Source organism: Meriones unguiculatus, chromosome 5 (assembly GCF_030254825.1).
Source record: "Meriones unguiculatus strain TT.TT164.6M chromosome 5, Bangor_MerUng_6.1, whole genome shotgun sequence".
Taxonomy (NCBI): Eukaryota; Metazoa; Chordata; class Mammalia; order Rodentia; family Muridae; genus Meriones; species Meriones unguiculatus.
This window is the reverse complement of record NC_083353.1, coordinates 30688768-30702128: the sequence shown is the minus strand read 5'-3', so window position 1 is coordinate 30702128 and position 13361 is coordinate 30688768. Positions and strand designations below refer to the sequence as shown.

At 38.2% G+C, this 13361-nt stretch overlaps 2 long non-coding RNA genes across 2 annotated transcripts in view; one reads left to right on the top strand and one right to left on the bottom strand.

Annotated features, from left to right (window-relative positions):
• The window catches only part of LOC132654203 (uncharacterized), a 120264-nt gene that overhangs the window by 25068 nt on the left and 81835 nt on the right, over positions 1 to 13361 (bottom strand). Inside the window, exon 4 of the long non-coding RNA XR_009591841.1 lies at positions 9024 to 9202. This is a non-coding gene — a long non-coding RNA (uncharacterized LOC132654203). The remainder of the gene's footprint in view (positions 1 to 9023; positions 9203 to 13361) is intronic.
• The window catches only part of LOC132654202 (uncharacterized), a 76247-nt gene that overhangs the window by 54185 nt on the left and 8701 nt on the right, over positions 1 to 13361 (top strand). The gene's annotated exons all lie outside the window — the stretch shown is intronic.

The window sequence follows — 13361 nt, the reverse complement described above, 5'->3', positions numbered from 1 at the left end:
TGATTCACTTTGGTGTGTGGCACCTTCACATAGGAAACGTCAGTCTTCTATTTTGAAATGACATTAAGGTGATTATATGCTAAGGCTACTCCCCAAAGCCTTGGTGCTTCCCCCGTGGCCTAGTTCTGTTCAATGTGAAGAGCAAACAGTACGGCAACCTCTAGAATGGAATGAGTCTTAGGAAGTGAATCTGGACCATCTTCATGTAAAAAACAAACAAACGGAAAGCTTTCCTAAGACACAGGTCGCTAGAACACTAGGTCACTGCCCTTAAGATTCCCTGGTGTTTCGTTCCAGTGGTCCCCTAGTCTCCCACCGTCGGAGCCCTACACCAAACAAACCAGCTTCATAACATGCATGGCAAGAAACCAAACAAAGCCAACAGCTCTTTCCACAGCAGAGGTTCTCGACAACTGAACAAAAGCCTACTGGCTACGTCAGAACACAACACGAAATCCTGGACACACTTAGCACAAGGTAATTTAATCTCTATTTTGAAAACATACAGTTGTGTTATTCTTTTATGGATTTAGCATAAAAAAATCTCCACCCAGAAGGGGTAGGTTAACTGAGGGCAGGTGGCATCTAATCCCCTGGTGTTCAGACACTTTCAAACCAGGTCACATAATTTGCATTGCCAAAACAAGTCTGATTTGTCGCAGAACATATGGGCTGATGTCTCTTCATTAGTAACAGCCTATTGGAAGAAATTTCCTTCCAGTATAGCAAATTTAAAAAGAGACTAAAGATTTCCTTTAACAAGAGACTTGGCTTTAAACAATATTTTATATCCACTCTATAGAAGAGAGCTGGATGTACAGGAGTACAGACACAAAAACCTCTACAATCATACGCAAGCATGCACACATAAAGACACACACAGAGAGAAAGGGAAGGGAGAGAGAGGGGCCCCAGAGATGCTAATGTTTATTCCACTTCATCCTCACCCCACCATTAACCCTTAAAAATATGGTTGTAGTCCTAAGCCTTGGTAAGATCCTCTTCTTTCTAACACTTGGTTTCAATTTTAATATGAACAAGACTTTCTGAAACTGCATGTTGAATATCAAACAAAGACCATTTTAATGTTTGCAAGGCCAGATCCTTGAATATCATGAGTATAAACAGGATGAAAATGAAATCATAAACTGTTTATGTCTTTGATGACCAAATAATTTCAGTGATTAAGACTGAGAAGTGTGCCCTGGAATCATATTTGCCATTTTTTAATAGGGGCTCTTCCCATTGACTCAATATTTCAAAAAGAGAAAAAAACACACATTATAAAACAGTTTGGTTTCATTGGCTCTTATATTCTTAAGGATAATTTTTCAAATAGAGAATGTAGAAAATATTTAATTCACATGACAAAGCTATTTTGTATTTTGTGAGATCACAATTCTATAATGAACAAAATTTTAATCTACAACAACTAATGATACATATGACACCAATTGATCTATAATATGTCATGTTTATATTCCAAGATGGAGATCTAGGGAGAATTACTTTCTCCACATATCTGGATATTTTACCTTATAAAATGATCATACAAAATGGAAAATTTTCCCCTTTGAGGCCAAAGCATTACTGGTGAGATGAACATTTTCTTATTGTCCATATAAATTATATGTTATATATTACACAATTTTTATTCAAACACATTACAGAATTTAAGGATATATGTTTGTGGTATTATTGCATCTAATTTTATTAAAACTGTAATGTAATAGTATAATGTCTAAAATATATTTTTGTTTGCTTTTTAAAAGACATCAAAGAATACCTTTTTAGTGAAAAAGTCAATGCTTACTCTTGATATAAGCAAAGAAATTCAGTTTTTAGAATGCTTATAATATTCAAGCACAACATTAAATTTATATGTTACTGTTAGAAGGTTACAAATTTTATGGAAAGTTAATGTTGTCTGATCTTAACAGTTTCAAAGATGGATATTTACCCAATCCTTAAGTAAATCCCTAAGATTTCCATTCATCTACTACCATGTAGCAAAGTATTGCTGACTTATAACTTATCAGTTCCTTTTTTTCAGGTTTTGGGAGCTGGGAATTAAAGCAGGATTCACACTGGGCAATTCTGTTGCTGCAGCTAGCTGGAGTCATAGGGTAGTGTGCAGACAGAGCTGAACTTGTCTGGACTCTCTACACACAGGCCTGAAGCCGAGAAGGAGCTAACAGGGAGTGGAGAGTCTGTCTTTGCTGTCTCCTCCCGTGGCTAACCTAGACTTCCTTGCAGCAGAGCAGCCTCAAAGTATCCCAATTTCTTAGGTGTTGGAAACAGCTTCAGAATTGAGTATCCCCAGAGGTAGGCTTTCCAGTGTTGAAAGCCTACATGCAAAGAGTGATGCTCCATCTTCCAGCATGCTCTGTCGGTCAAAACTGTCACAGATCTCAGCCACATTTACAGCTGGTAGAAACAGAGCTACCACTTATGAAGGAGAGATTCAAGGAATTTTTTTTTGCTATCATTAATGTACTATAACAAAATGTTTAATTTTGGAATTCTATTATAAGTAAATTTTTGTATCAAAAACATTACATCCACAACCTCTTAAAAATTTGAACTATATTTTTGGACCAATTTCTACTCTCACAATAAAATAGAGGATAACAGTAGAAGACAGAAAAACTTAAATATCGGAACAAACTATACATCGCATGGAACATACATCCTGCTGCCAATCTAAGGGTAAGTTGAACAAAGCAACAGCAAAACAGAATTCAGGTGCTGCTTTTATTCTGCTTGAAAAGGTGCATTAGAAATTGGTAGTTTCAATCCGTAGAAGACTATATCAGGCCATTAACCCAAAGATTAATACTGTAGTTTAATACCCAAAGCTGAATTACTGTAACTTTAGCCTCAGAGAGTAAATTTGCCCTGCCAAAGCCTCAGTTTAAGCTTGGAAACAGTTTCAGAATGTAATTTATATGTTCAGAGCTGTAAGACTGATTCTGTAAGTCAGACCCAGCAATCAAGTTAATTACTCCATAATCACTTAGTCCCCTAAATTAATCAAAAGCAGGTATGTTAAAACCAAAGACTTGAGTAAAAACTGTGTAGCCTTCTCTCCCACGACACAATAGTTATAGACTTGTTAATTTAGTCATTGGGAAGATATTTATAAATTAAATTTCACTTTGCTATAGACTCCCAAAATATATTTTAAAAAGAGACTCACATAGCATATACAGACATTTCCATGTTTCTCTATACTTTCCTATTTAGGATGCCTTTTCAAGTTCTTTCCCCATCCCTACCTAGAGGTTTCAGTCTTTAAAATCCCAATCCACTGGTTAGGTTGGAACATAAAACTACCAAGAAAAAATGATGACTGCTCCTATTTAATGAGAATGAGCTGAATGATTTGCTTCCCACTAGAAAACTGAAGTGGAAAATAAAACTCATAATGGATTTGCAAACAGTGACTGGTTGCTATAAATAGGAGATTTTAACAGGACAGGAGGGAAAGGGGTAGCAACTATAAGAGTGAGTAAAGAAAGGTCATCCTTGATGTTGTAGAGTTGTGAACCACCACTCTGCTCAACCCTCTTTCTCCTGTGAGAAGCAAATGTATCAAGTATCTAAAAAAGAAGCAAGAAATTTACCCGTCTCTCAGGTCCCAGACAAATCTCTCCCATCTGCTCTAGAACACATGCCCAAAATGCTCATTTCCAAGTCACGGTGTGTTTAGTTTAGTTAGCTTGTCTGTTTGTCTGTTTGTCTGTCTGTTTGTTTTGTCACTAATGGAGAAATAGAACCAAAAGGTGTCTGTCTCAGGAAGATGCAGGAAACTCCTCCCATAAAGTGCCATCACCACAAATTATCAGGACCACTAGTAGACAGCAGCTTTCTCTTCTTGGCACCACAAACAAGCGCAAGGTAGTGTGGGAGCATGTTCAAGAGAAGCTCCACCTCCTGGACAAGAGAGGGTAACAGGAGGCATATGACCAACTACATTACATTCAAGTGTGGAAACATGGTAAAGGAACTCGCTATTGGATAGAATTAACATGCACGACTACAAACATTTTACATTTAAAAATCCGCTGTCAAGAAGTAAAGAAGCAGAAGTAGGCTGAGAGTTGACCCAAGCATGGACACTGCTAGATACCAACTTAAAACAATGTCTATTATGTTGGAAGATCTATTGGAGATACCAACCAACTTTCACGGATTCATGGAAATTTCAAGCAAAATAATTATTTTCCAAGATCCAATTAAAATACATAGAAATACAGATAAGGAACATTTTTAGCATTTGTGTCAGAAAAAATATTTCCAGAAAAAATAAACACAAGTAAATTTGACAATGGAAGAATGTAAATGAAAGGAAGAAGTGAGTAAGAGCAAAGATCCAAGGGCTGTGCACAGCATCAGTCCACCGCATGGTTAACCAGAGGTCCAAAGGGAAAGACCTAGCAAGGCACGGAAGTATCTGTGTGGACACGAATCTCCCCAGTGATAGCAAGCCACAGATTCAGAACTAGCACACATGCTTATGCGTAATGAAAGGAGATATTCAGGAAGCAGTCGTGAAGAAAAAGAGAATACAGCAACTACAGGCTAAACTATCAAAATCAAAGATAAAATCCTGAAAGCATCCTGAGAGAAAAAAGTCGGTTATAAACTTAGGTACAATATAAATACCCTTTCCTTCAGAAATTAACAAATCTAGGGAACAAGCAAGGCAACAACAAAGATTTTTAAATCAACCAAGATGTTTATAGCCTAGGAAAAAAAAGTTTTTCAAAAGTAGAAGAGAAATAAAGCCTTTTAATTCTAAATCTCACATATACACAAACACACAGAAAGCGAGAGAACTAACTTACATTGTAATAAATATTAAAGAAGTTCTGTAGATTGAAGTAATATGGGAGAAAATATTATTTTAGTTGCACCTAAAAGAAATAGAGTGCCTAAAAGCAACATCCATAGGTCTGCAAAGATGGCTCAGAAGACAAAGGCTTACAGTTCAAGCATGAGGACCAGAATTCAGACACCTAGAACCAGGTAAGAAGCTAGGTATCAGCTGAGCCATGGTCTCACTGAAATCTCAGCATTTGTGAGGTGGAGACAGGAGATGATTTGAGCAAGACAGCTAGCCGAACTAGTTGAATCAGTGAGCTCTCAGGTTCAGAGAGAAATATAGCTTTAGTACATAAAGTGCAGAATCACTGAGGAACACAGACATCAACCTTTGGCCTCTACATGTTAGTACACACACAACTACCACATATATGTCCATAAATATAAGAACATTTATACACACTTGCACATTACATGTGTGTGTATTTGTTCTATATATACATATATAATTTAAATATTTTAAAGATAACATCAAAATAATTTTATTGTGGGTTTTTAAATAGATATAGTAAAAGAATACACACCAATAATTATGCAAGGAGGAAGCTACTGCCTGAGTTCTTGCACTATTATGAAATGTTCCATGTTATTTGAAGGTAACTTATGCTAATTAACGACTGCTGTTTGTGATAGGCTACTTCCATTTGCATCACAGTTCTGTTTATGCAGTTTCTACTAATGCTTTGACCTTGATGATTTTTCAAAATCAAAATTTTCTTTAATTTCTAATTTGCCATAAAATATTAGGAGGAAAGTTTGATGTTAAAGGACTTTTCATGCCTGGACTTAATTCAAGCTTAAATAGAAGAAATGAGCTAGAAATGACATATAACCTAACAGAAAAAAAAATCGACTATGTCCCAACAACAGAGAACAGAAGAAAATCAAGACAAGTGGAAAGTTCCAGAACCTCCTCCTACATTCACTCAGATGCCAGATGCGCTGTGTCATGGCTATGTATAGTTTGCTAGAGACGGCATAACAAAATACCTCAGGCTAGTTGGCTTAATAAACAAAGTGCTTTTCTCAAACTCTTGAAAGGCCAAGTCTCAGATGAAGGTGTCCACAATATTGGGTTGATTCTTAATCCTCTCTACTTGGGATGTTCATCATCTTCCTGTGCCTTTCTTGGGTTTTTATTTGTGTATGACTCTGTCCTAATCACTATAGAGCACCTGTTGGATTGGTCCAAAACTGTCCATATGACTCCCTTAAAACCTGATGGCCTGTTCAAAGATCCAATTTCCAAATAAAATCACTCCTAATTTATTGGGGATTAAGACTTCAATGTATAAATTCCAAGGGAGCACAGTTGAGCCCCGCAGGAAGTTTGTCAGAAGTCACCTGTCGAGAAGCCAGCCAGCAGCATGGCTCCAACCATGAGAGGGATCAGAATGCTGAGTAAGGTTTATGTAAGTGCAAGACTCAGGCCTGACAAATATTCCTATCACAAAAGGGAAGCAACCATACTTCCTGACCAGAAATCAGAATTCAGATTGACAGAATGGGTACTAAAAGATCATTACTTCAAGGGCTTGTGAGGGGCCTGGTATTTGGAATTGAATCTATCACCAGGCCTTCAAGATGGCTTTCTGATGGATCTAGTGAACTCAAAGTAAGAAACGTGGCACGTCGTACATAGCTGAGTTCATGTGGCGCTAATCACACCTTCTACTATGCTTGTCATAGCACCCATCTTACTTTCTGAATTATACCAGTTATAATCTATTTAGTTAATGAATATAAAGGCCTTTCCATGTGCAGAACAGGAGGTACTCCTTCAGGAAAGAAGGTGACACGGGGGCCTTGCTGAAAATCTTCCAAGAACTCATCTAAGTGGATTTTGCAAATATCAGCCAGCAATCTTTTAGTCCACATTTGAAAACATTAACAAAGTGAGAATCTGGTCTCAAAATATTCCATACAATTGTAATTATTTCTACTTAGAAAATTCTTTATATGCAAAGTAGCTCATTAATCCATGTTCTGTCGTGAATATATAAACATGACAGAGAACAATAAGATCCCGCAGATCCTTCATCCACACTACACAGCAGAGGGAGCAAACATGCTAGGTTATACAATGATCAGAAGTGCTCACAGCTCTGCACAGAAGTGATAAACTCTAATGTCTATCATACTGAGAACCAGAACATATAGAAACATCCAAGCGTAAAAATGGGATACAAGCATGATACAGCTCCTGAACGGCCAGTTCTTTTAAGCTTCTGCTTGCAATCTACAGTGGCTAGCAGGGAGGCCCATGGCTAGTCTAAGTACAGAGAAGATCCTGAAGAATTCCCAGTCCTAAGTGGGATATCTATAACTCATGCACTTTTTGGGAAGCCCAGGGATCATTGAAGAACAAGGTGCCAAAAGAATGCAAGAGCCTGGAGAAACAGTCTTCAGGGCACAACAGGGAAGCTGCATGTATGAACTCACAGTAGCTTTTTCAGTATGTACAACATGAGTTCAAAGAAAGCTCTACGAGGTAGCTACAAGAACAAGACTAAGGGACCCAACTATTTGCCTAGGTTTACATTCTTCTCCAAGTACCCTAGCTATATGGTCTTTAACATACTGGTTTCCTTAGAATGGTGATGATGATGATGATGATGATGATAATGACAGTGGTGGTGGTGATGGTAGTGGTGATGATGATGGTTATAGTGATGATGGTGATGATGATAATGATGAAGATAAATAATAATACACTGCCTTTTTATAGGGGAAAGAGACAATGAGACAAATTAATATTTGTAAAGCATCATAACAATGTATGTCTTTCATGAATAACATATGAAAATAACTGAATCTGAATAACTGAATAAAAATAATCAAAAGAAGTAATAGTATTATTCAAGAAAAACTGCCCCAAGGAGGGGTGGGTTAGAGAATCTTCAAATCTTCAAATCTAGAACTTATAGGTTCTAGCTTATAAGAAAAGGAGATGAACTATCCAGTCATATTTATGCTGGAGTCTAATATCTTAGGCAAAGAAACATTTTGTTTAAATAATTCAGTGCAGCTGAGGTTTCTCTATATACAGCAGTTCAGGTGGTGGGAGTTCGCTCATTTGTTTCCACTTTGGGTATATGTGAAGCCTGAGATTAAACTAACTTTAACATATCTTCTTAGAACATTCTAGGCCAAATTTTCACAAAGGAAATTTTTATCCTGTATGTGTTTACTGGCAGCAAAGTTTCACATGAGAGCCTTGGAGGAAGGCTTTGGAGGAAGAAGACATAGAATCAACACTTGGTCTCCAAAAGTCTAAATGCAGCATTTCAACATTGCTGAAAACTACTTGGGAACTAAGTTTGCCTGAATATGCTACAGGGCTATTACTATTCTACAAAAGTGGCACAAAATACAAAAAGAGACTAAGCCTTCCAAAAAGAAAAGGGAATCTATGTGGACAAAAGCAGAGAGAACTCGGAGAGAAGACTGAAAGTAGTTAAAAGGTAAAAGCAAAGGAAAAGGCCACAGCTGCAAGTTGAGGCTGAGGACAGCAGCAAAATCAAGATGCCAGACAGGCCCAAAGTAGCAGTTGGGAGTGACGGAAGAGATAGCTCTATCATCCAAACGGAGACACACACTCTAAGTCGGCGTCCTGGTGGAGAATTCGGGGTGCCTGCAGACTTGAGTAGAGCACTGGAGGTAGCTTACAGAAGTTAGTTTAGCAGCAGAAGCGGAGGGAGGGGAGACAGGATGCCATGGGCTTACTGAGTTCACTAGGTACAGTGTATCATGAGATACAAAGACGTGAACACCAGCAGTCTCCAGGGAAATCTGAAGAACATAACTACGAAGCAAGAAGGAAAGCTCCGTATTAGAAACGCCTCCTGGGCCAATTGGAATCTAGAGATTTTGGACCGTGAGGAACACGGAGGCAGGAGGACAATAGTTCTGAGTTCCATTGATGTAAAGAAACACGAACAAATGTAGAAGACAGTGATATGAAGAAAATACAGAAAGTGAGTTAATAAACTTGTCACCAAGATGTTCTGCCCTGTCTGTGTCACCAAGAGGCATATTTAATTTTGTTTATCTTTTCCTCTGTTTTTTATGTTGATTAAATTTATTCTTCAACAATTTCACAAACATGTATCATTTATTTTATTCTCATCCCCTACCTGCTCTGATCCTTTCCTCTTCTGCTTCTCAGTGAATATGACAAAGCCAGTTCATACAACACAAAGCATCTTGGCATCTGACTTCTGAATTGCAGGCGAGATGTGAGGGGCATTCTCATCATTTTGCCCTCGCTTTCCACATTTGGAAAGGAGTCACCACTATTTCCTTATTGAAACCCCTGAAAAAGGAACATGAGAGAATTAAAATGTGCTAAGTAATTTAAAATGCTAAAAATGGCCTGCTAGCATTGGCTGTATAAGGATTCACTATTCCTGCCAGCTCAAATACAAGCACTTTTATATGTGGCTTCTGAAATAAATATAATTTTTAAGAACTTGAACACTTAAGTCAGAAAACAAAATCCTCTCTTAAGTAGAATAGCATATCATGCTTTAAACTGGACAAAATACATTAGAAATTGTAGAGAAACATCAGAATATCTAATCCAGCTTCTTGAGAATTGGAATCCCTTAGACATCCCTAAAGCTGCTCCCAAGACCACTGTTGGATGTTTATAGGGCTATGTAATTATCTATGCTCAACTCTTATCAATAGTCCTCAAATATCACCAACTACCCAATCAATGTGCAAAGTGCTCATATCTGTTCTGGACAGTCCTGCTCTGTCTAGTTGTAGAATTAACCTAACTTAGACTTGAAAGAAAACTCTTGGGAATCTGTGCACTATCAGGAAATCAGCCACAGTCTGTGCAAATGTGTTCTCCCTAGTTCACAGTAGAGTCATCAGAGGTCAGAGCAAGAGAATGTCAGAGAATTACACTCCTCCCCCAACACGTGCTATTGGTTTATGATGCTGAAGGGGTGGAAATCATTTAAGTTAGGCATGTGGACTGTGCCCTGACCTTGTTGAGTGAAAAATCAGTGTTGCTCTATAACTCTCTATGAAATTGGTAGAGCATGCAGAAGAGTCAAAGCCACTACAGAATATTAAGAACTCAAGTGTTTCAAAGAGTAGAAATCCCAAATGCCAGTACTCATACCACAGAACATGCAATTTGGACAATTTGTCATTGCTTTAAGTTGGGGCCATCCTCTGGTTTTTTTGTTGGTTTGTTTGTTTTTGTTGTTTCTTTATTTTTCTCACTTTTTTAACATAGCAAAAAATATAAAGGGTTAAAAATAATAAAAAAGGAAGAAACTAAGTGCAAATATAATCAAGGAAGAGCTTAATTGTCAAATTCTGTATTCAAAGGCCAGATCCAGCAGCTCCAGATTTTTCAAAACCAGCCTTATAAAATATGAATGTAGCATAAAGGAAATGAGATTTTAAGTATAAATGCTTTTCTTAAGAAGAATTTGCCATGGAATTTAAAAAATTCTATGATTACTTTTTTATCCTTGGAAAGATTATTTTATTTCAGTTGAGCTTTAAACTTCAAATTAAACTGCCAGGCCTTTTATTGTCATTCTAGTTAGCTCTATGATTTGATATTGTCCCCTGTCCCTCCCTTCAGCCTGCAGAGCCCTTCATTTCTGCACTGGTTACAAAGTGCCTGCAATCTTTGGTCTTTGACTTCCCCTTCAATAGGGTTTAATGCAGAAAAGCCCCTGATCATTGTCTTTGCTTTTTGCAGCCTCCTTGTTCCACCTTGAAGTGTAAAGGTTCACAGCCAGGGACTGCCTCTTATTACAGGTTTTAAGATGAGTCTATACAATGAAAAGAACTTTGTTTGCATTTCTTTGGAATCGTTGGCTTTCAAGCCTCTGAATTACCTACAGATAATTACTGTTTTGGCCCATGATTTCTCTGCTATGTGATGCCTCTGAGAGGAATAAATTACCTAGCTAAGAGGCACAGCTAATTGATAGCTGTGAGCCAGTGTCCACGCTCCTTGCATTATTGTCTGACCATCTGAACACCTTCCAGTTTGAATCCTTTATTCTATAGTTTATGATTTGGATTATTGACTATTAAATTTTAAAAAAAGAAGAATTCTACAGTCTGGTGAGGTTCCATTTTGGGGGGATATTTGTACACCATTTATAATTCAGTCTAATATCATAAATAATGTTTCTGTGAGCCCAAGACCCACATGCCCAGATCCACTCTCACAGCACAACTCAAACTTGGACCTGAAGTTAACCCTCCCCAGTTCTGCCTCATTGGTCTATTCCAGGAATGCACCTTTGGGAAATGATGGGTTTTGTAGGTGTTCAGGTTTATCTTGATTGAGTCCATGAAACTCGAAAATGCCTAGCTGAGTCAATCATTATCATCAATTCCACAGTAAAGTATTTTGTATGAATGAAAGGTTTCTAAGAGTGTTACTCTCAGAAAAAAAATATCCAAAAGTACTTTAGTAAATTCATGTAATGTAACATCTGTGTATCAAAAATGTGTTCTTTATGAAGCAGGAAAATTGCAATACGGAGACAGTTTTCTAATATTTACATATTTATAACGACTGTCTGTCATGGCATGAAGCTCACCTGAACTACTTCCATGTTGCATGACATGAAAAATGTGTCATGCTTGGGTGTTCTAATAACCATGATACCCTTGGAACAATTACACTATCTAATACCTTGGATTAGCTTCTCTGATAATGCTATTAACTGTCACTATACTCCATAATAGGTGACTTCATCTTTGTTATGGCATGATCTTTTCTACTGTTTGTTGACCTTTCAATACAAGGGGGAGGGGACGCTCCCAGCCCCCCAAACCTTTAAGCAGCTACTGTAAAGCTGCGGTTTAATTCTCAGCTGGAATGTTTAGAAACCCTCAGTGCTAAATACCTTAGTGGGCTGCTTAAACACCAACAACAGCCTTATGGGGCCTTCCCCGACCTTAAACACATCTTTTTTTGTTGAGAATATTGCATTCTGACACAATTCTGTGGGCTAACCCTGGACTCACATTAAATATACCAGCCTCATTGAAGCTTACTGAATTGAGTTGAGTTGTTCTTTGTTTTATTCTCTCACTGTTTCGCCCCCAACTGGGACTGGGCAGCCTTTCTTCCAGTGGAGCGTGCTTTAAAGTAACCCAGAGAAGAGAAGGAGGGGGTGGGGCCAGAGCAACCAAAGGTGCAGCTAAGGCCCATAATTAGTCTTGATCCTCCAAGTCTAAAATATTTTAACGCCAGGTTTCTGATTGCAGTTCGGGCAAAGTGGATTTGGGAATGCAGAAAAGTAATTAGGTCTGTGCATTGGAGTGTGGCGAGCATTTAAAAGTGAATGGGTGGTTACTGCATTCTTGGCAGGCTGTTTTTTATCTTTTCATGCCCTGCTGTTGTTAGAGGTGATGGGTTTATTGCAGTTTTTACACTCTGGAGGTGCCTGTTTTTTCTTAACCTAGTCTTTGCTCTTCATCTCAGAAATGAATCCTCATGGTGTGCAGAAGGATGAGAAAAATAAAAACAAGGCCCATTAGGCAAACATTATGCAGTCAAGCAGAATAAGTTGGGAATAAACCTCAATGCCGCAACAGGTCACTTATAAAGATTCTGGCTTTAATTAATGACTCACTGAGCACAGGACCTAGTGGAGACAATGGTCACCCCAAGGAGAAGGAAAACAAAACATGCTATTCTCTAGCCGTGTTCACAGAGCCATCTGAGGCTAGCAGCATTATACCACTGGATTCTGGTACAGAAGATACAAACTGTAAATCTGTAAGTTGTCAAAAAAAGAAAGAAAGAAAAAGTATGGTTTCGATTACTTCAGTCTATAGAATTGCAGCCATTTGCTAAGATCCACGTGTTCCTTTAGCCCGGACAACCTTGCTGCCAGTCAAGTCATTATCACTGCTAGTTTCAAACATCGCAGGAAAATGTAGAGGTTAAACAACAAAAAGTTAGGAAGAAGTAGCTGTGCCTTCTGATGTCCACAAAAGTCGTGCACTTTGTTAACTATTTTATTATAGAACTGTAAAACAAAGACAAAAGAGTAGGTTTATGCCCTTAACATTACAAATCCACACAAGAATAAGCGAGGACAGTGTGGCCTCCCCCAAACATTCCGTGAAATCCACAGGCTTTAGATGTAGCTAATGTAAAAGATGGAATAAAAGAGAAGTTGGGCTGGGGAAGCAGGGCTCATTGCTATGCTTCACTTTGTTTTCATTCAAGCATCTGTCTTGGAAAGGCTATTTCAAAGACTATGGATGGACACACTCATGTCTCTGGACAGCCAGTTCAGCGTACAGATAAGTTTATGGATGAGTTTCGCTTCTTTAACACGTTCTAGGTGTAGTCTTCAGAGTCTTCACTAAGTGCTGTGTGCCATCATAGAGGCTAAATGGGGCGTGTGTCTCCTCATCCCCACACGGCCATGCTGCTCTTTGATCACAGTCCTGGCCTTCCCTGCTAGTGA